Source organism: Pristiophorus japonicus, chromosome 11 (assembly GCF_044704955.1).
Source record: "Pristiophorus japonicus isolate sPriJap1 chromosome 11, sPriJap1.hap1, whole genome shotgun sequence".
NCBI lineage: Eukaryota > Metazoa > Chordata > Chondrichthyes > Pristiophoridae > Pristiophorus > Pristiophorus japonicus.
Window position 1 is genome coordinate 191,068,461 of NC_091987.1, and position 24,475 is coordinate 191,092,935.

Below are 24,475 nucleotides of genomic sequence, written 5' to 3' on the forward strand. Positions count from 1 at the left end.
AGGGCTGCCAGTCCTTGTCCAGAGGAATGCCCACAAATCTCCGTGCTGCTCACCCAGTGACCGATGTGGGTTGCACACACAGATCACTGATTTCCCTCAAGGTTTTCAGTTGGCTGCCTCCACATCCTTGTCTCAGTCTTGGTGGAGTCATGTGGCATAACCTCAGTTTTGGCCGAATGCTCTCTGCAGTTAAACTGAGGCCCTTTCTGCTCTCTAAGGTGGATGTGAACGATCCCATGACACTATTTCAAAGACGAGCAGGGTAGTTCTTCCTGATTATCTTAGCTAATACTTATTCCTCAGTCAACATAACTAAAACAGATTATCTGGTCATCATCCCATTGCTGTTTGTGGGAGCTTGCTGTGCACAGATTGGCTGCCGAGTTTCCTACAGAGGGTTGTAAATCTGTGGAATTCGCTGCCTCAGAGAGCTGTGGAAGCTGGGACATTGAATAAATTTAAGACAGAAATAGACAGTTTCTTAAACGATAAGGGGGTAAGGGGTTATGGGGAGCGGGCGGGGAAGTGGAGCTGAGTCCATGATCAGATCAGCCATGATCTTATTGACTGGCGGAGCAGGCTTGAGGGGCCGAATGGCCTATTCCTGTTCCTATTTCTTATGTTCTTATGTTCTTATTACAACATTGACTACACTCCAAAATGTACTTCATTGGCTGTAAAGTGCTTTAGGACATACTGAGGTCATGAAAAGCATGACAGAAATGCAAGTCTTTCCTTCTTTTCATTGACCTGAAATGTTGTTCTCTCACCACAGATGCTGCCTGACCTGCTGAGTGTTTCCAGAATTTTCTCTTTTTATTTGTAACATTGAATACTATGTATGACCTTTCTCGCTGTTTGTGGGAGCTTGCTGTGCGCAAATTGGCTGCAGAGTTTCCCACATTACAACAGTGACTACACTTCAAAACGTACTTCATTGGCTATAGAGCGCTTTGGGACGCCCTGAGGTGATGAAAGATGCTATTGAAATGCATGTCTTTCCTTTTTTTTGCCCCTTTACAATCCAGCAGCCAATCTCGGTTCCTGCACACAGTCATCTTGAAACAATGCCATTTAATGTAACACTGCTTCTCTTCTCCTCCTAACACTTTCTGACTCTTCCAATGCAGATGAAGCTCCAGGGGACCCACACTTTCGACTTCACTCAGCAGCTTCGGGCTGCGATGGAACTTGGAAAGAGATGAATCAGACTGGTGCAGCAGGGTGTGTTTTTTTCAAGTTGTAATCAAAATAAATTGGCCCAGAAACCCCAGCCTTTCTGGGTCCGTACGGAGGCGTACAGACCCGGGAAGGCTTTGCAAAAGCCGCTTTTCAACGCACAATGCGCATGCGCTGAAAACCGGCTTTTCCGATCTGTCAAGCTCCAGACAGATCATCCGCATCTCGGGAACGAGGACATTTGCAAGGACTAGATTGCAGGATTTAACCGTATCTTGCCCAGCGGACATCTTGCACTTGATAAAAGCAGGCGCATAGCCTACTTTTACAGTCAAAAGAGTTTTAAAACACACTTAAAGCATAAAAAAGAAAATTAAAAATACACATTTTATTTTTAAAAACCCTGCCCACTACGCTAAATTTATTTTAAACCATGATTAAAAAAATGTTTTAAAACTCAGCAAAAAAATTTTCTCTAAGATATTTATTAACTTTAATTTCAATTAATTTTAATTTTGTACGGTGTGGTTTTTATTTTTTATTTGGTGTTATTGTGTTTGGTTTTTTTTTCCTCAATTAATAGCAATGAGAACTCGTAGATACGGAGTTCCAATTGCTATTAATTGAGAATACTTTACCTGATTGGCTGAACAGTCACACGTGACTGCACCTTCTGCATGGGAACCTGGAGAACGGGAGCACGCTTCACAGCGCAGGAAGAGAAGTCCTCCCCACCGGAATCCCACGCTCCTCTGGGACCACCAGGTACTTTTGGAAAAATTCTCTGGTCAGAGGCGTCCGCCCGAAAGAAACCTCCTACCGGAATTTCAGGGCCATTGTTGGCACAATAGAGCGAGCTTCAAGTTACTTGGGAGGGCTCAATGCTGGAACTAGAGAGGTAATTTTCTGACTTTGATCTTTCATTGGGGAGCACATGTACAAAATTTTGCAACTATTAATTTGAAATGATCAGAGCATCGTGTGCAGAATATGCCCGAATTTCCAATATGCACTCCGAGCCTGGACAGCAAAGTTGGAACATTACTCCTTCGATGTGGAAAAGTGTTCATCGCCCAACAATAAGTTCTCATATTAATAAACTGAATATTACAAATAATATAAATGTAGGTAAAATGTACCTCAGAACATATTCCGATAAATTACAAATGGAATCATACGCCATCTATATACAACCAGAGCTCAAGACTGAAGAAATATAAGCCTATTAAGGCTGAGATCGATAGATTTTTGGGCCCCAAGTTTCCACACGCGGCAAAACAGGCGCCTGAAAAAAAACGCGCTATTCTCGAGCGCTTTGCAGCTCGATGTCAGCTTGGCGTGGCGCCCAGGGGGCGGAGCCTACCACTCGCACCGATTTTGTAAGTAGGAGGGGGCGGGTACCATTTAAATGAGTTTTTTTTCGTGCCGGCAACCCTGCGCGTGCGCGTTGGAGCGTTCGCACACGCGCAGTGTGAAGAAAACATTGGCACTCGGCCATTTTTGTAGTTCTTTGCAGCTGTTCATTTTTTATCATTTTTTAATAAAAGCACATTGCCCTTCCATGATCAGCACTGAGGCTTCTTGCAGCACTGAGAAGGCTGCAGGAAGCCTCAGAAGTTGAGGCAGCCGTTTCCCGACGGGCCCGACCGACGGCAGGGGGGCCTCCCCCCCCCTCCCCACTGCTGTCGGGAATGGCTGCCTCAACTTCTGAGGCTTCCTGCAGCCTTTCCCCCCCCCCCCACCGCCGGCGGGAACGGCTACTGCCGTCGGTCGGTCGGGCCTTCACTGCCTTTCCCCCACCACGGGAACGGCTGCCTCCTCCCTGCCTTTCCCCCCCCCCCCGCCGTCGGGAACGGCTGCCTCAACTTGTGAGGCTGCCTGCAGCATTCTCCCTGCCTGAAGCACTTTCACACAGGTAGGAACATGGTTTATTTAATCTTTTCTTTGCTTATAAATTTTTATTCAGGTTGGAATTATTTGTATAATATTAGTATAAGTATAACTAAGGATTGATTGTAGAATTTAATGACTTCCCTTCCACGCCCCCCTCCCTCGTTCCGGACGCCTAATTTGTAATCTGTGCCTGATTTTTTAATGTGTAGACAAGGTTTTTTCAGGCCTACAAAAATCTTCACTTGCTCCATTCTAAGTTAGTTTGGAGTACGTTTTCACTGTGGAAACTTTCAAATCAGGCGTCAGTGGCCGGACACGCCCCCTTTTGAAAAAAAAATTCTGTTCAAAAGTGAAACTGTTCTAAATGACTAGAACTGCAGAAAACTTAAATGTGGAGAATTGCGATTTCTAAGATATTCCGTTCTCCACCAGTTGCTCCTAAAAATCAGGAGCAAATCATGTGGAAACTTGGGCCCTTGGACTCTAGGGGAACCAAGGGATATGGGGATCGGGAGGGGAAGTGGAGTTGAGGTCGAAGATCAGCTTGATGTTATTGAATGGCAGAGCAGGCTCGAGGGGCCGTATGACCCGCTCCTGCTCTTAATTCTTTGGTCCTTATGCTCTTTTGCATGGCAATTGAATGGCAATGGGTGTTCAAAATGACATCTGATAACTTTTTGTCTGATCTAATAGGCACTGATGATTATAGAGACCAAAAGCTTCATTTCCACTTTAATTTATGGCAAAGAGATAACAGAAGATACCAGATGCTTCTCATCAATCTATTGCATTGAATGGACAGATGATGGTGTCATTTGATAGAAAATCAGTTGTTAAATGTTTAGGAAGCCTTTGGAAAGGATGCTGTCTGGAATTTGCTCATTCATGGGTATCCTACTCCGCTTGTTTTCATAAGTATTGGTAGTCACAGTAATAATTTGCTCGGCAATTTGGCACTGTTTCATTTCTTGGGGCCCAAGTTTCCACACGATAAAAAACGGGCGCCCCTCCGTGCTGGGCGCCCGTTTCCCGTGCCTAAAACGGCGCCTAAAAAAAAACTCGCGATTCTGGAGCGTTCTGCAGCTCCTTGTCTGCCTGGCGCGGCGCCCAGGGGGGCGGAGCCTACACTCGCGCCGATTTTGTAAGTGCGAGGGGGCGGGTACTATTTAAATTAGTTTTTTTCCTGCCGGCAATGCTGCGCGTGCGCGTTGGAGCGTTCGCGCATGCTCAGTGTGAAAAAAACATTGGCACTCGGCCATTTTTGTAGTTCTTTGTAGCTGTTTAATTTTTGAACATTTTTTTAATAAAAGCACATTGCCATCAGCACATCAGCACTTGCAGCCTTCTCACTGTCTCCTTCCCCCCTCCCCCGCGGGAAGAACGGGCGCCTCCTCCCCCCCCCCCCTCGCGGGAAAGAACGGGCGCCTCCCCCACCCCCCGCGGGAAAGAACGGGCGCCTCCTCTCCCCTCCCCCCCCCCCCGCGGGAAGAACGGGCGCCTCCTCCCCCCCCCCTCGCGGGAAAGAACGGGCGCCTCCTCTCCCCTCCCCCCCCCCCTCGCGGGAAAGAACGGGCGCCTCAGGCTGACTGAAGCATTCTCCGTGGCTGAAGCACTTTCACACAGGTAGGAAGATGGTTTATTTAATCTTTTCTTTGCTTAGAAATGTTTATTCAGGTTGGATTTATTTGTATAATATTTGTAGAAGTATAAATAAGGATTTATTGTAGAATTTAATGAGTTCCCTTCCCCCCCCCCCCCCCCACCTCGATCTGGACGCCTAATTTGTAACCTGCGCCTGATTTTTTAATGTGTAGAACAGGTTTTTTCAGTTCTACAAAAATCTTCACTTGCTCCATTCTAACTTAGTTTGGAGTACGTTTTCACTGTGGAAACTTTGAAATCAGGCGCCCCCTTTTGAAGAAAAAATTCTGTTCCAAAGTAGAACTGTTCTACCTGACTAGAACTGCAGAAAAAAAAATGTGGAGAATTGCGATTTCTAAGATAGTCCGTTCTCCACCAGTTGCTCCTAAAAATTAGGCGCAAATCCTGTGGAAACTTGGGCCCTTGGTGTCTACTGTTGTTATTGGAGGAAACGATAGAGTCTGCCGATCACAGCAGCACAATTTGTTACATTGTAAGGGGTGGGCCCTGGGGTCAGGTTCACCTCTGACCTACTTGAGCGGTTCAAATCACTCCCACTCCCTTGGGTTCTAGACTCTGGATTTATTTGGGGAAATGTGATAAAGTGCAAAAGACCACTGGTTTGGTGCAAAAAAACTTTGATTTTATTAAGGATAAGAAAATACAATGTCACACTTATAATTGCACAAATAAAGAACAGTACATCACACATTCAAAGGGGTTGCAGTGAAAATTACACCTCCCACCACCCAAATACCTAATACTGGCTAGGTTAGACTCCAGGGCAGACAGGGACTATGTTTACCAATCTTTCTGGTCAGTTAGCAGTAGTTTGCGGTTTCGGGGTATGTTGGATTCTGTAGGTTCTGCTTGCTGTACCCCGAACGTCAGAGAGGACTTCTTACTGCGCAATCTTCAGTTGGGTTGAGTCCGCTGATGCGGTAGGGTGCGTTTTGGATTTGTGGGATAAGCACCCGTTTTCTTTCATTAGACATAGGTTTCAAAGCCCTTTTAGGTAACGTTTTCACCTGTTGGTCGTCAGGCCTAGATTATAGAGTGGAAACTTTTGATTCTTCGGTTTCTTCCTTGTGAAGTTTTGTTTCGAGATTGGTCGATCGCGGTGGTTTTAGTGGTACCACGTTGGCTGTGGTCGGTTGCTGCTGCGATGGTGATTTTCTTCCTTCCTTTTTGATTTCAGGACGTCGAGGCTGGAGAAGTTAGTTTACAACTGTCGTGTTGGTTTCTCTCCCTTCTTGATGGCATAGGCATAGTATGGCACTAGCACTAGCACAAGCAGTGTCTCTCGAGGCAGTAGCGTAAGCAGCAGCAAAACATAGCATACCCTTTTTTAAAGCAGGGCCCAGATATACATTTTGAGCTGTCCTAATCTTTGCACCAAATCAGTACAGAATTCTTTGTTTAATTTTGGCCCAAGAATTCTTTGTCATATTGTGGCAGGCTCATTAAAAGTTAATATGTCTCAGATGGGCTGATCTTCTAAATCAATTTCTTGATGGAAATATTAGCTTGGTAATCGCAATGTTCTTTGTGCTTGGTTTTTGCATGCAGGCTGGAGTGGGCCTTTTGTTTTTATGCATAGGCTGAAAATGGCTTTCCAGGTTCAGGTTGATGGCTGGCCATCTCTGAGTTAATTGTTGCAATGCTAATGTCTCTTGTGGAGAAGGGTTTTCGAGTATCCATTTTCCAGACAATTTACTTTAGTCTCAATGCCCAGGCAGTTTCAATAATCAAACTGGTTTCTTTAAGGGATAGTTCCTTAGCCCTGCCCACACAGGTTTAATCTGTTTTGTAAAATCCCAAATTCGATTACAGTTCATAGTTTCTTCCATGTGCACTTTAGGATTTCAAACTTTCTGGTAGATAGTTCCAAATTAAATTTCCTTTCCAATGAGTCCAAACACTGGGGGGTTTCCCATGAATTTTGCCCTTCTACAACATATACGTAACAGGCACTGAAGTACTGGCAACCAAGAAATACTTGTAATAATGTCACAATCATTAATTCTTTTGCATTAACATCATTAACCAACAAGGAAATGTTGACAGTTAAACTTACGAAAAAGAAACCACTGCCAGGACTGACACTGAAAAAATGAATTTAACCTGGATATTCTACATTCCATTGAATGAGACTGCGTTTGTACATGGTACAGTGATCTCTGGAGTGGGATTTGATCTTAATGCCACTGACTTTATGTGGGTCCCGCTGTGTTAATATAACAGCTTTGAGCTACTTAGCAAATATTGAAGGCACTCTGTGGCACCGTGGTAAATTCTTCACTTCTCGGGGAGACAAGCCGTAGCCCAGACATTACTTTGCCACGGCTGACCGCCAGCATGTCTGTTGTATAGGATCATCTTTCCTAAAGTGAAGTCAAACATATCTCTAAATCAAATGCTTATAGACAACCTAAAAATACTGGTAAGGATAAAACTCAAAGCCATTTGTAAATCTGAAATAGATTTTATTTCTGGAATTTGTCAAGCTCAGCACTTCAGGTGTCACCATTAACTCTGCCTGTGAAATACAGCAAGAGGAGGGAATGACATAGGAACATAGGGACATACGAGACCAGGAAAAGGTAATTGCAATTTATCTGGCTGGTCCTAGGGGAACGGTTTTAAACCTACTCGCTCAGCAGAAACATAGCGGGTGGGCGGTTAAAATCACCCAGGCTCTTACTTGTCCGAAAACCACCATGATGGCAACAACTGCGATTGTAATCTGTAAGGACTGGAAGCATCGAACTCCCAAGGATTTTTTGGACATTGTCTGGACATTGCGTTTAATATTTTTCTCACCACAGAAAGAAAGCTGGAAGCTGTTTGTGGGAGAGGCCCAGGTGCGACTCCATGTTAGACTTAGAATGATGGGCAGGGAGTCTGGAATACCAAAGGCCAACATAAGGCAGAAGGTGGGCTAATGGAGACCATTGTTAGGCAAGCTGACCTCGTCAATCAATGATTACCTGGATGAGTTACCGGAACAATAGAGAGCCATTAAGCCCAGGCTGCCTGGAAGCGAAAACCCATCACTGGACTCAAAACAGGAAGCCTCGAAAACAAGGAACTTTATTGGGTAAAAGCAGAAGACACACTCACAGGAAGCCTCGAAACAAACTTTATTCAGCCTGAAAAGGCAAATGAACTTGAGATATAAAAGCATTCCATGTGGACGCAGCTCTCTCTCTTGCCTCGCTGCTTTGCCCCTACAAGAATCCAACCCTCCATATTGGGATGGAGAGAAGAAATCAGAAGAGACACCTTTTCATCGGAAGAAGCAGCGAGTAAGCCAGTGAAATCGGTGAGCGTTTCTGCGCACACATCTTTTAAGATCACAGCCACGGTGTGAGGGGGTATAGTGTGTTCTCCCAACCAAATTCTTAGGGGTTTTCAGGGGGCGTGTTTTATACGTGGGTACTTCGCGTTAGGGGCCTGTTAGACAGGCCACACTGTGTATTATACTGCATTTGTTCGTTTTACACACCAGGGTGTGTATGGTTTTACTGGGTGCAAGTGTGTGTTTAGCTTTAATAAAGCATTGCCGGTTCAGACCGAGTATTTGTCCATGACTCATTCATCTGTTCAGTACAGTAATCACTCCCAGGTCTAGAATGAATGTAACGTGGGGGTGCGTCGAAAACACCTAAGGGAAACCATTTACAATCTGCTCTCCTGAGCAGGCAGCAAGGACAGGCGCCCAGAACCAGGTCCTTCTTTACATATGCATGTTGCGGCCCGATGACATCATTGAGACCCAACTGTAATTTTAACTCAGGCCTGAGCGGTGAATCCACCTGGAGTTAAAATTGGGGCCAACTATGCGAAACATCATATCCCTTATACCTCTCTCACACACCGCCATGTTTGAAAACCAGGCCCTCAAATCTGCCACCAAGATCATGGTCTACAGGGTTGTAGTAATAACCACCCTCCTGGTTGGCTCAGAGACATGGACCATGTACAGTAGACACCTCAAGTCGCTGGAGAATTACCACCAACGATGTCTCCGCAAGATCCTACAAATCCCCTGGGAGGACAGACGCACCAACGTTAGCGCTCTCGACCAGGCCAACATCCCCAGCATTGAAGCACTGACCACACATGATCAGCTCCGCTGGGCAGGCCACATTGTTTGCATGCCAGACATGAGACTCCCAAAGCAAGCGCTCTACTCGGAACTCCTTCACGGCAAGCGAGCCAAAGGTGGGCAGAAGAAACATTACAAGGACACCCTCAAAGCCTCCCTGATAAAGTGCAACATCCCCACCGACACCTGGGAGTCCCTGGACAAAGACGACCTTAAGTGGGGGAAGTGCATCCGGGAGGGCGCTGAGCACCTCGAATCTCATCACCGAGAGCATGCAGAAATCAAGCGCAGGCAGCGGAAAGAGAGTGCGGCAAACCTGTCCCACCCACCCTTTCCCTCAATGACTATCTGTCCAACCTGTGACAGGGACTGTGGTTCTCGTATTGGACTGTTCAGCCGCCTAAGGACCCATTTTTAGAGTGGAAGCAAGTCTTCCTCGATTCCGAGGGACTACCTATGATGTTATGATGATGATGGCACCTCAATCAGACATTCCTCAAAGAACTTTTCAATTTTCTCTTAAATTAGCCAAGATGACGATTCCCTCTGCCTCCCATGTCTGTCTTTTCCCATACATTAGCCACCCTCTGTGTACTATGGTTACTTTTGAACTGTTCGATCAGCCCCCCTCTTCTAAGTTTACCTTTAGATGCCTAACTTGCAGCCTAGTTATTACCACCATAGCACTGGCATCTCATTGAAGAATTGCCAACCTGACTGAATGTTACCTATTTGCAGCCAAACTATAGACTGTCCTGCCCCACTCACTAGTTTTATTTGTTACATTTGAATCCAGGTTCCTCCTTTTATTGTCCTTTCCCTTGCTATTCTAACCTAGCCTTTCCTTTTCAGGTTCGATGACTAGTTTTCAGAAACGAGCGCGGGTCAATTTCTTCCACAGGCTTATCGCTCTGGGTGTCTGTTTCACTCCAGGCTCAGGTAACATACTAAAGACTGCACACTCGTAATGGTTTCAACATACCTGCATTGTCCCCTGAGTTGATCAAGACAGAGAATTGCAAAACGTATGGCATGAATATGTTTCAAATTCATACACGAATGAAGCCTTCCATATCTATGTATCGAATCGTATATGGCTCAGCAAGCCTCTATTTTTTGTTCATTTCTGGTAAGTACAACCCAGAATATTATTCCTTTGGATTCTACCTTTTTGTTTTTAGTTGAGGTTTCCTTCTTCGGATGTTACTGCTTTGATTCTACTCTCTTTCAAAACTTTGTGAATGATCGTCATTTAATGTAGGATGAGGTACTGTGTCCCTGGGCAACCAATGTCCGTGAAGAGTCCCCGCTTCACGAATTTGTCCCCAAATAGACTAGAGCCATAGTCATTGGAATATATGCATATCATACCATTAGATAGAATCACAGTTTCATGTCAATGAACAGTGTTATTGTATTATTTATAAACGGTGTCTGATGCGCTTCAATAGTATGACGTCACATCCGCGGTAATTATATGCACTTTTGTTTTGCATTCTCATCCTTATTTTCAAATCCCTCCATGACCCTGTCCCTTCCTATCTCAGTAATCTCCTCCAGTCCCACAACCCCCCAATATATCTGCACTCCTCTAATTCTGCCCTCCTGAGCATCTCTGATATAATCGCTCAACCATTGAAGGCCGTGCCTTCTGTTGCCTAGGCCCCAAGCTCTGGAACTCCCTGCCTAAACCTCTCCGCCTCTCTACCTCTCTTTCCTCCTTTAAGACGCTCCTTAAAACCTACCTCTTTGACTAAGCTTTTGGTCATCTGCCCTAACATCGCCTGATGTGGCTCGGTGTCAAATTTTGTTTGATAACGCTCTTGTAAAGTGCCTTGGGAAGTTTTACTACATTAAAGGCGCTTTATAAATACAAGTTGTTGTTGTTGAATTAGGCCGCAGCTTGAGTACTGCGTGCAGTTCTGGTCACCATTTTACAGGAAAGATGTGATTGCACTGGAGAGTGTACAGAGGATATTTACAAGGATGTTGCCAGGAGTAGAGAATCTTAGCTAAGAAGAAAGATTGGATAGGCTGGGTTTGTTTACCTTGGAACAGAAGAGACTGAGGAGAGACCTTATTGAGGTGTATAAAATAATGAAGGGCCTAGATAAAGTGGATAGAAATTTCCCTTAGCAGAGAGGGAAAAAAACAGGTGACATAGATTTAAAGTAATTGGTAGAAGGTTTAAAGGGGATTTGAGGGGAAATTTCTTTACCCAGTGGGTTGTGGGGGTTTGGAACTCACTGCCTGAAAGGGTGGTAGAGGCAGAAACCCTCACCACATTTAAAAAGTGCTTGGATGTGCACTTGAAGTGCTGTAACCTACAGGGCTACAGACCAAGAGCTGGAAAGTGGGATTAGGCTGGATAGCTCTTGTTGGCCGGCACGGACACGATGAACCGAAATGGCCTCCTTCCGTGCTGTAACCTTCTATGATTCCTCTCTAACCCAAGGCTGCTGAAGCAAAGTCTAGCTCCCTGGCGGAGGCTATGAATTGAATGTGATCCCACCCTGGTCTGTATGGCTGCTCTACTCACCGCCTTCACCAGCTGAACCATTGGATCTGCCATTTGGCATTTACTGTTGAAGCTTTGCCTGTTGTAACCAGGACTAGCCTGCTCTCAGTGCGCAGATGAAAGACATGCAACTGATTGCGTGGCCCTCTGGGGGTTGTTCTTCATTAAAACTGTCAGAGCATCAGTCACATACTGTGCACATCTTTGTTGTTAAACCTGCTGGAATGTTTTACAAGACACTCCAGTCTGTTAAAAAGACAATATGCCTGTCGGAAGTGATGTCAGGAAGCACTTCATCCCAGTAAGGGTCATGGAAATCTTACATTTTCATCCCGAAAAAACATGTTGAGGCTAGGTCAACTGGAAGGTTAAAAACTGAAATTGCCAGATAGTTGTTAGGCAAGGGTATTAAGGGTTACTGAACCAAGACAGGTAAGATATAGAGCTAGACTTTTTCATATGTCTGCCCATTTACCACCCATTCAACCGCTGAGATTGAGTTTACTGGCCATATTTGATTATAAATAGAAATTAACGCCCAATTATCATTTACATAACTAATTTGGACTCGGGAATTGGAAGTTCAGTTTCCAAATTTGCCGATGACAACAAATTGATGACTATAGTTGATGCAGAGGAGGACTGCGACAAAATAAAAACATAAATAAACTGGTAGAATGGACATGTAATTGGCAAATGAATTTCAGTATAGCTAAGTGCGAGGTAATACATTTTGGTAGGAAGATTAAAGAGGCCACATAAAAGCTTGGCGAATAAGGCTGGGATTTTGCCGGCACTCAGAGGGCAGGTTTGGAGGCGGGTCTGCCATCAAAATCTAAAAGATTGACAGCGGGGCGGTATCCCGCTCTGAACCCGCCTCCTTGTTAGTTTCCCAACTGCCTGCGCTTTGCAGATCCGGCACTAAGTGGTGGGTCAGGCAATTGAAATACTTAAGGAGCTGTTTAAAGGTATTTAAGCAGCATTTTATCAGCTACTAACAATTTTTCCAACTTGCTTACGAGGTTCACATCCCTCAGGGATCACGTCAGGTAAGTGTGTCAGGTTTTCAACAACTCTCCATTGGTTTGAATAGGTGACAGCTGCAAAAGTGGTATAAAAGTTACCATTTCACTGCAGTTCACTTTCCAATCTCAGAAACTAGAGCCTTCAGTATTTGGAAGAGACATTTCAACTTTATGCAGTTTGGAAATGCTTGGAGTAAACTTTCTATGCACTGTCATGTCTTTTGAAGAACATATCTCACCGTTGACAGGTTGCTTCAGTCATCTCAACTTCAGCTGCCAAATCTCACATCAGAATGGGCACGATTTCTGCTCTATCACCTTGTCCTCAGAGTCTGATGAGGAAGCAGCAACAAGAGTGGCAACTTTCTCCTGAGTCGCCTCATGCTGCATAGGGTGGAAGGCATCATCGCAGGAGACATTACCCCCAGCACAGGGTCTGTAGGCAGAGGATGAACAACCTTAACATGACGGAGCAGCAGTGCCGAAAGTGACTCAGGCTATCACGCCAGGTGGTCACCAACCTTTGCGTATTGCTGGAGGAAGACCTGCAGCCCAGAGGAAGGGATGGACGGCCATTACCAGTGGCTCTCAAAATCATCCTTGCCCTCACGTTCTTCACCTCAGGTCTCCTTCCAGGCATCTGCCGCAGACATTAGCGGCATCTCGCAGTCAGCTGCCTAAAGATGCATCATACAGGTCACCGATGCCCTCTTCAACATGTCGGGCAACTATATCTGTTGTGCCACTGATTAAGCCAGTGTCATTGAGTGTGCGCTCAACCCTGCCACTCTAGCTGGCTTGCCACCGGTGCAGGGCATCATTGACTGCATACATGTGGCCATCAGGGCACCCCATCAGAACCCAATAGTATTTGTTAACCGCAAGGGCTTACGCTCCCTCAACTGGTCTGGAACCACAAGAAGATTATCATACATGTGTGCACCAAGTTCCCTGACAGCTGCTTGCATGATTCTTGCATCCTGTGCCACTCCACCATCCCTCAGCTCTTTGCACCGCCAAACAGTCTTTCCGGCTGGCTGCTTGGAGACAAAGGCTATCCCCTCAAGACCTGGCTCATGACACCTTTGAGGAAGCCAACAAACGAGGCTGAGGGACGATACAATCAAAGCCACACCTCGACGAGAAGTGTCAAAGAACAAACAATAGGCTTGCTGAAAATGCACTTCAGGTGCCTCGACAAATCTGGAGGAGCCCTTCAGTACACACCGGCCAAGGTCTCTAGAATAGTCGTGGTCTGCTGCTCCCTGCACAACATAGCACGGCAGCGAGGATTAGCTTTGGATGAGGAAGACGGCGCAGCAGAGGAGGATGAGGAGGAGCAGCATGAGGTTGCAAACGAGGGTGAGGACGACCTGGAGGAGCTGAAGGTGCCATTGCGACCAGTCGGTGAGCACGTTGCAGCCCGTCACACCAGGGATGCCCCAATCAATTCCAGATTTAACTGACTTCATGCAGCTCAGACATATGCCTGCCACAGGCGTGTGTAGGTTGGCATCATCCCACACCAACACCATAGAGCAGACAAACAACGACGAGTCCCTTGTCTTGAGCCGCACCACCATTGCTGGACCGGTCACTCTGTCACTTCCATTTGAGCACAGAAATTTGGCGGTGACTGCAAAATGTGACAAATAACTGATTTATTAACACTACTTCATATAATATAAACATGACAGTGATAATGAAAAAGTGACTACCCTTGTGACTATTTGTGTGGGATCTTTCTTTTCCGGGTGCTATCTTTTCCTGTGGCTTCACCTCCCTGCTCCCTGCTTAGACGCCTTTGGCGGTCATCCTCTGGATTTTGGGGCCTGTGAAGGCCCCGCCAAAGTCTGCTGCACCTACAACTGTGCAGGGGCAGACTCGGCCATCACTGTCCAGGGAGGCACCTGGGACTCTGAACCTCCCAACGTGGTCGCACAAGATGATGGAGGGAGTCATCAGAGAAGTGAGGCACTGCTCTTTGGTGTTCCGAGCTCGTGCAGCAGACCTGCACACACTGCCGGCAATGAAACGTGTAAAATAACAAGTGACAGCAAACGGGGCCATAAGCCCCTTTAAATACACCAGCAAGAATCGCGTCATCCGGTGACGTCACCAGACCCACTCTTTTTAATTGGGCCGGGAAACATGCAGGGCGGGCCTAACAGGGCCCATTAGGGGAAATCTTCCATTTCGCCGGGATCAACGCAGCAGTGGGGTCATCCCCTGCTGCCACCCTCTCCCGCCTTGAAGCTGCCCAGGTTGGGGAAATCGTGGTCTGAGTGTCTAAATGGGGTCAGGAACAGAAGGTTCTGGGGGTACAAAAGCACAGATTACTAAAAGATGCAACGCAGGTTAATAAGTCCATATGAAAAGCAAACAAAGCACTAGGGTTCATTTCTGGAGGATTAGTATTGAAAAGCAGAGAAGTTATGTTAAACTTGTAGTGAACTATGGTTAGACTTGGAGTACTGTGATCAGTTCTGGCCTCCATATTATAAAAAGGATATAGAGGCACTGGAGAAGGTGTGAAAAAGTTTACTAGAATGATACCAGATCTGAGAAGTAATAATTATCAGGAAAGATTGAACAGGCTAGGGCTTTTTTCTCTAGAAAAGGGAAGGCTGCAGGGTGACCTGGTAATGATCTTCAAGATTACTAAAGGGTTTGATAGAGTAGACGTAGAGAAGATGTTTCCTCTTGCAAGCAAAGCCAGAACTAGAGGCTATAAATATAAGATTGTCGCTAATGCACCCAATAGGGAATTCTGGAAAAACTTCATTACCCAGAGAGTGGTTAGAATGTCGAACTCACAACCACGGGGAATAGTTGAGGCAAATTGCATCGGTGCATTCAATGGGAAGCTAGATACACACATAAGGGAGGAAGGCATCGAGGGATATGTTGATAGGGTGAGATAAAGAATGGTGGGAGGAGGCTCATGTGGAACATAAACATCGACATGGACCTGTTGAGGTGAATGGCGTTTGTGTGCCTTACATGCCTTGTAATACTTTGGAACCATGATCTAAATAAATGGTGGAATGGGCTTGATGGGCTGAATGGCCACCTCTGCTGTGGTGATTTACTAACATTCCGGTGTCACAAAAAATTCGGAGTTTGTTTTGTAACACCCTCTCATTTCGTGAGTGATCATGTCTGCTTACCCGGGCTCCTTAAGGATCCAATTATTTTTTTCTGTGTTGTTCTATTGCATTATTTGATGCTTCATATTTCAATTTAAAATAGTAGTTTGAAAATTTCTGATAGAAAACCTTTGAGATACTTCAAGAAACTTTTTGCAGAGAGCAGCTCAAAAGCCTCGGTTGTAATATTAGTTTTGTCCCTTATTCCGCACAGATCTTGTAGCAGATTTGGTCGTTGCTAATGATTGTGTGACAAGCTGCGATACTGACTGTCGAATCAACTGTGCAAAAGGGCACTATTACACACTTGGCAACTGCATTGAATGTTCGGCTGGATTCTAGTGAGTAATACAATGGAGCTTATTTCGGTTTGATGGGGGTAATTGTGACGTTGGGCACTAGTGTAAGACAGGGTCAGTACCTATTCTCGATATCTCCTGATCTTCATTTCTGTTGAAGTCAGTGGCTGACCCAATATCGCCCATTTTACACTACTGCCCAAAGTTAAAATGACCGCCAATGATGCTGAAGTTATGTTTTGCTCTAATATTAACTAATCTTAGCATGCAAATCCATTTGTATTTTTTGCCTGCTTTTTGTTTCATTTATTCGTTCACGGGATGTGGGCGTCGCAAGCAAAGCCGGCAATTAGTGCCCATCCCTAATTGCCCTTGAGAAAGTGGTGGGGAGCCGTCTTCTTGAACCGCTGCAGTCCTTGTGGTTAAGACATTGTCGTAGCAGGTTGGTACATCTGAGTGGTTTGCTAGGCCATTTCAGAGGGCAATTAAGAGTCAACCACATTGCTGTGGGTCTGGAATCATGTATAGGCCAGATCTAACGATAGCAGATTTTCTTCCCTAAAGGACATTAGTGAACCAGTTGTATTTTTACAACAATCCAGTAGTTTCAAGGTTGCCATTACTGATACCAGCTTTTCTTAAATTCCAGTTTTATTTAATTAACTGAACTTAAATTCCAGAACTGCTGGGGTGGGATTTGAACTAGTGTCATTAGTCCAGGCCTCTGGATTACTCGTGCAATAACATAACCACTATGCTTTGGTGGTAAAAACAGAGAGACAGACTATTATCTGAAGGGTAACAGATTAGGAAAAGGAGAGGTGCAACGAGACTTGGGTGTCATGGTACATCAGTCATTGAAGGTTGGCATGCAGGTACAGCAGGCGGTTAAGAAAGCAAATGGCATGTTGGCCTTCATAGCGAGGGGATTTGAGTACATGTGCAGAGAGGTGTTGCTACAGTTGTACAGGGCCTTGGTGAGGCCACACCTGGAGTATTGTGTACAGTTTTGGTCTCCTAACTTGAGGAAGGACATTCTTGCTATTGAGGGAGTGCAGCGAAGGTTCACCAGACTGATTCCCGGGATGACGGGACTGACCTATCAAGAAAGACTGGATCAACTGGGCTTGTATTCACTGGAGTTCAGAAGAATGAGAGGGGACCTCATCGAAACGTTTAAAATTCTGACGGGTTTAGACAGGTTAGATGCAGGAAGAATGTTCCCAATGTTGGGGAAGTCCAGAACCAGGGATTACAGTCTAAGGATAAGGGGTAAGCCATTTAGGACCGAGATGAGGAGAAACTTCTTCATCCAGAGAGTGGTGAACCTGTGGAATTCTCTACCACAGAAAGTAGTTGAGGCCAATTCACTAAATATATTCAAAAGGGAGTTAGATGAAGTCCTTACTACTAGGGGGATCAAGGGGTATGGCGAGAAAGCAGGAATGGGGTACTGAAGTCGCATGTTCAGCCATGAACTCATTGAATGGCGATGCAGGCTAGAAGGGCCGAATGGCCTACTCCTGCACCTATTTTTCTATGTTTCTATGTTTCTATGCTAGCGTACCCTCAGATAAGAAAAGAAGATGATGGGGATATGCAATTTATTGCTTGGTTTAGGTGGAGTATGAAGTGCTCATGAAATTCTAAGTCAACGTAGCGTGCTCCATTCTGCACCATTTCTCCAGGCTTGTTGGAGATGGTGCCAGAGGTGAACGGTTGTGTGTAATAAATGGGCAATTCAGCAGCTATTTATGCCAAAACAACCTTAATTTCTCATTTAATAGGCATTGTATTGGACTCTTTCTAATTGCCCAGAGAGAAGACAGATGATGGGGGAACCTCTATGGCTTAGAAAGCAGACAATTAAGGGGGTCCTCTAGTATAGAGAGATGATGGATGAGAGAGGAATCCCTAAAGAAAAATAGATGGATAAGGGGTGACGACTTTCAAGTTTATGGAATATTAAATGGTTTAGATATAAAAGACATTATTTACTGGAACAAGTGTAGTCAAACTGGTCTCCACTGGACTGATGAGTCTTGATACTTAAAGGGCAGGTCATCAATTTGAACCTTGATGAAAATTAGAACAAATAAATCCAAGATTCCTGACTACTCTGGATTCTGCTTCCCTCTGCTCATGGCTAGTTTAATAACGACTAGATCATAACTTATACAATGTCATTAAACACAGAAGCAGATAGAACGAAATACAGTAACCTGTACACAGTTGTACTGCTGGCTGTTATGTGGCACATTGCCAACAAACCATCGGGGCAGAGATAAGTCAGAAGCACAACAGTGCTGGGTGATTCATAGAGAGTTACTGTCAGCAGGATATTGTAACTGGTGTGAATGAATCAGACACGGTCCTATCTCTCAAATTGGGCAGAGGTACATTGAAAGAAGGCAAGTTGGGCGACTTTGTTACTCGTTTTATTGCAGTAATATAGCTTAATATTTCAGATTTTGTGTCCCATAAAAGTGATATCTGTAAAAAGATGATCCTACTCTAGCAATGTTGCGAATTCTCAAGGGGCTGGATTTTCACCGCCTCGCTTAGCGCCGTGGAGGCGCGGCAATGGCGGCGGAAAGCACTTGCTCCCGAGCGGCCAGCTTCCAGCACCCCACCGGGGACATTCAGTGCCGGTATCAAAGGGGTGCGGAGCAGCACCGCCTGGGAGAGGCGAGCCAGTGTGCAACGACCCTGGCTGCGACGCCGGCTCGATGTTTGGTTACCGGCCACCCTTAGCGCTCTGTATTCAAGGAGAAAGTCTTCAATCTGAAGTGCCTAACTGCCCACCTGGGAAAGAAGGCGTTCCAAGCTGTAGCAGCTGCAGTGAGGTGAGTAATTCCGCCCTCAGGTAAGTGTAATTGTTTTTTTGAATTTTTTTTGCGATTTATGTTGTGGTGGCGTGAGCTATGTATTGAGAATGTTTTTGGTGGGTTTTTTTCAGGTTTTCTTCCCCCTTCCCCCCCCCCCCCCCACCCCCGGGCCTCTGTTATGGTACTCCAAGGTTGGCTGTTTAGCTCGGGATTTACCTTCCTCAGCCGCACAAACGCCCTAAAAGAGACGTGCAACGCTTCCCTTAGTGCCCCGCTACAAACTGCGGCCCCAGCTGATGAATTTTGCAGCGGTAGACACAAACCATTTGCCGGCGTAAAATTTACCTCCACCCAGGACACCGCCCCAACTGAGACGTGACCAAATTTCTCCTCCAAGGTGATTTGTGCAAGTATTTAAATTCAAGGAGAAAATCTTCAGTCTGAAGCACCTAACTGCCACAGTTTGAGTAGTAGTGCTATCAATTGTCCTTATATTTTGTTTTAACATACAAAATGTAAATTGTGGCGTATCCAAGTTTTATGGGACTTTCAACTTGATGGCCATTAAAATTCTCAATAATAATGGTTTCACGGAGTTATCAAGTCTCGATTGCATCGTTAATACGAAGACATAGAAATACATCAAATAAAGGTCAGAAGGACAAGAATAATGAGTCAAGAAATAGGAGGAAAACTCACAATTAATGAGCTAACACAAATTTCGAATATAAAGATGCACTGTACTCAGAATACAGATGAGATATTTTCAAACAGAAATTTAGTTGCTCAAAGAACAGATATTTATGTGGTGAACAGCTTTAAGAAACATTCATTTTCCACTAAGGATTCACGGTATTGAGTCTAAACAAGATGAAGGAACATAATAACCAGGGTCAGCTGAAGGAATTGGAAATCCTCGAAGGGCTTGTACTTCAGGATGAGAATCCATGAGAGAATATTTGACTTACTAAGCTCTGTTGCAGGGACATTGATTGTGATAGAAATGCTGCTTTGCTCACGGGGTTGGGGGTAATATATTAGCATGGATAGAGGATTGGCGGGTCATTTTCAGGTTGGCAAACTGTAACTCGTGGGGTGGCACAGGGATCAATGCTGGGGCCTCAACTATTTACAATCTATATTAATGATTTGGATGAAGAGACCGAGTGTAATATAGCCAAATTTGCTGCTGATACAAAGATGGGTGGGAAAACAAGTTGTGGTGAGGACGCAAAGAATCTGCAAAGGGATATAGACAGGCTAAGTGAGTGGGCAAATATTTGGCAGATGGAGTATAATGTGGGAAAATGTGAAGTTATACATTTTGGTAGGAAAAATAAAAAATCAAATTATTATTTAAATGGGGAGAGATTACAAAATGCTGAGGTACAAAGGGATCTGGGGGTCCTCGTACATGAAACATAAAAAGTTAGCATGCAGGTACAGCAAGTAATTACGGAGGAAAATGAAATGTTGGCCTTTATTGCAAGAGAGATGGTGCATAAAAGTAAGGAAGTCCTGCTACAACTGCTACTGTACAGAGCGTTGGTGAGACCACACCTGGAGTACTGCGTAGAGTTTTGGTCTCCTTATTTAAGGAAGGATGTACCTGCATTGGAGGCAGTTCAGAGAAGGTTCACGAGGTTGATTCCTGAGATAAAGGGGTTGTCTTATGAAGAAAGGTTGAGCAGATTGGGCCAATTCTCATTGGAGTTTAGAAGAATGAGAGGTGATCTTATTGAAACATATAAGATTCTGAGGGGGCTTGACAGGGTAGATGCAGAGAGGATGTTTCCCCTCGTGTGGGAGTCTAGAACTAGGGGGCATAGTTTCAGAATAAGGGGTCGCCCATTTAAAACAGAAATGAGGAAGAATCTTTGGAATTGTCCACCCCAGAGAGTGGTGGAGGCTGGGTCATTGAATATATTTAAGGTGGAGATAGACAGAAGGGTTAAATGATAAGGGAGTCAAGGGTTTTGGGGAGCAGGCAGGGAAATGGAGTTGAGGCCAAGATCAGACCAGCCATGATCTTATTGAATGATGGAGCAGGCATGAGGGCTCAAATGGCCTACTCCTGCTCCTATTTCTTATGTTCTTATGTATTAAGTGTACATGGAAGGGTTAGTTATAGTTCAGTGAGAAGACAGGGATGTCCATCTTGTGAACTGAATGCAATACAGACATTTTCATTTTTATAACTTTGCATTTAAAATAAGCCTCTTTCAGTATTGTAATCATGTTTACAAGTATACAAGTTTATTTCTGTTGTCATTATTTTCTCTTATTCCTCATTCCGTTTAGGCAAGTAGGTGAACTTGCACCAGTAGTTCTGTATCAAGCCAGCAGGAGCTGCGCAAGGATACTATCCAGTTGACTGTTTTTCCAATTTCCGCCCCCTTATGAAGTGTCGCTATCACCCGGCGATGGTTACCTCACACAGTTGAACATCTAGTGAAGTAATTAAATCAGAGAATATAATGTTTGTGAGTAAACCATGTTAAAACCTAGGAAAGAGGAAAGTCGGCCAGATTACAATCCAGTGAACCTCACTAGAAAGTGCATGTGTGTGAATGCCAAATGAGGAGCTGATTGGTTTGACTATGATCAGCCGACTCTTGAATAGTCTGGCACCGTACATTATCTAGGGATATACAAAGATGATTGGCACTTGTGTGATGTACTGGAAGGTGGCTAAATCCCACAGAGCAATATACCAGGATGAGTCACTACATTCTGAGAAAGGAAAGAATGAACGTCTTGCATTTATACAGCGCCTTTTACGATGTCTGGATGCCCCAAAGCGCTTTACATCTTTACTTTTTGAAGAGCAGTTACTGGTGTAATGTAGGAAACAGCAATTTGTGCAGAGCATAATTGGGTAGGGGGTAGAAACAAACTTGAAACTAAGCAATTTGCGTGGTATTCAGAAAAATGCATTCGGTGAATGGGTATATTAAAGTTGTGCTATGTATTATATTGGCCTGTAATTTGTGTACACCCCGTAAGGTCCGGGTTTTCATGCACGAAAACCCGAAACTTGCGATCTATCAAGAATTTTCTTGACAGATCCAACTCATCCCCGGGAATAGGGCATCCGAGAACAGAGAGTTGAGCTATTTGCCCAACTTCTGCCCAGCGAATGCCCGTGAAATTCTTATGAGTGGTAACAGCAGGTGTAGAGCCTGCTTTTACCAGCGTAAGAATTTGAAAAAAACATAAAAATAATTTCTTTTCAATTATTTATACATTAAAAAATCTGTGCAATAAGGTAAGTTTATTTTTAGCCCTGTAAAACATTTAATTTTATTTTTGTTTTAAATATTTAATTAAATGGAATTTTAATTAATTTTAAATATGTTATTTTTATTTTATTTACTTGATATGTAAATATATTCTGTACATAAGGAATCCCGATAAGCATGAGTGGGGATTCCCTTATTTTATTGTTTAGCCCGGCCTACGTGATCCATGGGGTGCTTGCGAACCACGTGTGCCCTGAGATACGTGGGCCTCTACCCGCGGGTATCCGGAGAGACCCAGAACCGCAAATCTCCGAACCTCCCGGACCACCAGGTACGCTAGCATTTTATTTGCGGATCGGAGGCATTTCCCCGCAGGAAGCCTCCAACCGCAAATTCAGGGCCAACATATGTTGAGTAAACGTGTACCTCATGCAGCAAAATCCATCGTCCCAAGTGGGGAAACCCCACTCAAATGGAGTGGGGGTCAGAGTCAGGACTGCAACATTACGGCCTCAATTGTCCCTCTCCATTGGGATTGTAGGTTTTACCCTTATATGGAGCTATAGTCAGTCTTTTCAACTGGCATCGGGGAAGGATGTTTTCAGTTTTAAAACCAAAACAGTGATGCATGTGGTAACATAAAGATAAGAGCAGCACTAATGGATCGTCCGTGGCTATGTTTGATTATTGTTTGGGTCAGAGAAACTTTCCCTCAGAAGATTATATATGTGTGTAAATCAAATGATTAAGTAGATTGGGACTTAGGCCCAAACGGCCTTTCTTTTATCTGTTCTTATGTTTTTCTTGTGTAACTGTTCAATCTTCCACTTGATCAGTCCTCCCTTTGATGTCAATTTGAAGAAGACTGTGCTTGTTTAATTTGATGATGTTTAATGTGAACTTCTTTTTCTTCTGTGTTAGCTGTCATGGGGGAACAGCAAGTCCAAGGACATGTCCTCCTGGCACTGCCAATTACTTCACTGGGAAAACTGAGATTGCAGACTGTCAGGTAGGAATTTCTGCGATTTGATCCTGCGATAGATAATGACGTGATTAAGATGCTGTAAATCTTTTCAACATGTTAGTTCTGCCTTTTTTGGTGTAGATTGTAAGAATTATTCAAAGTCAAACCACTAAAAAGCTTACTTAAAACAGTGGATAAATGTATTGGAAATAGGGCTGTTCTCTGTAATAGTGAATCTGTAAAACTCGCATAGCAGGATGTATTTTGAAAAAGAATCCCCTTATTATTTTTACTTTGATCTATTTGCGAATGGAAGGTCATTAGTGAAAAGCAAAGTATAACATTCTCCTGACACCACTTTGCTATTTGAAACGAAATGACCCAGTTTTGCAAGTTTTACTTGTACATTGGCAATGTTAGAATTCAAGGGGTTGAATTTTCGGCTGATTTGCGCCCCATTTAGCACCTCAGCGGGGCGCAAAAATTATTTTGGGCGTAAGATTTTGTGCCCAGGCGGAACTTTTGCCAATGGTTTTGCGGCGGCGTTAAAACTTACCGCCCCGCCGCTGTCTTGACCGTTGGGATGACGTAAATTATCGTGTATCGAGCGGAACTTTCGAGCATTTCACCCAATTTAGCGTCCGCCCGAGGACCTGCCCAGAAAAAACAGGTGGACCCAGAGCGCACCAGGTGCTAACGGCGCCATGTTGAAAGTGAAGGAAAAAGTCGCAGTTGTGAGTGATTATCAGGATTGGGAGAAGAACACTGCGTTACTGAATACTTTTGATTGTGAAGTTTTATGTGAGTTTCAAGTTTGTTTAATAAAGGACATTTAAAGACATTTTAAAAATTGGGGGCCATGCTAGGTCAGGAGCCAGTAATCCTGGCTGCTATTGCCATACAGCACCAAGCTGGAAGAAGGCTTATTGTTGATCATTTTGAGCGTAATCGAAGAGGTCGCAGATGTATGGGGAGGAGGCCTTACCCCCCACGAGTTTACAGGGAACATCGCTCATACCTCCAGCTCTCTGAGGCACAGTGCATTAGAAGTCTGTGCTTCCGAAAAGAGGTGGTCACAGATATGCCAGCTCCTACAGGCAGACCTACAGCCTATCAGCGGCAACAGGACTGCACTGCCCGTCGAGGTGAAAGTGACTGCGGCACTTGCCTTCTATGCCTCCGGCTCCTCCCAGGCATCAGCGGAGGACATATGCTCCAACTTGCAGCACGCCACACATTGCTGCATTTGCCAGGTGACTAAGGCATTGTACGCATGCAGAATGGACTTCATAAGCTTCCCAATGACCAGGGAGACCCAAAATGAGGGGGCTGTAGGTTTTGGATGATTTGCTGGTTTCCCCAAGGTTCGGGATGTCACTGACTGTATGCACATCACCCTGCGAGCATTTTTAGAGAATGCAGAGTTTTTCTGAAACCGAAGGGGATTCCACTCCATGAACGTACAGATCGTCTGCGACCATACTCAGTGCATCCTGGCAGTCAATACCCAATATCCAGGGAGCATCCATGATGCTTTTATCTTGCGTGAGAGCAGTGTCTCACGCATTTTCTGGCATCAACCACAAGGCCAGAGCTGGCTGCTCGGGGACAAAGGTTACGGCCTTG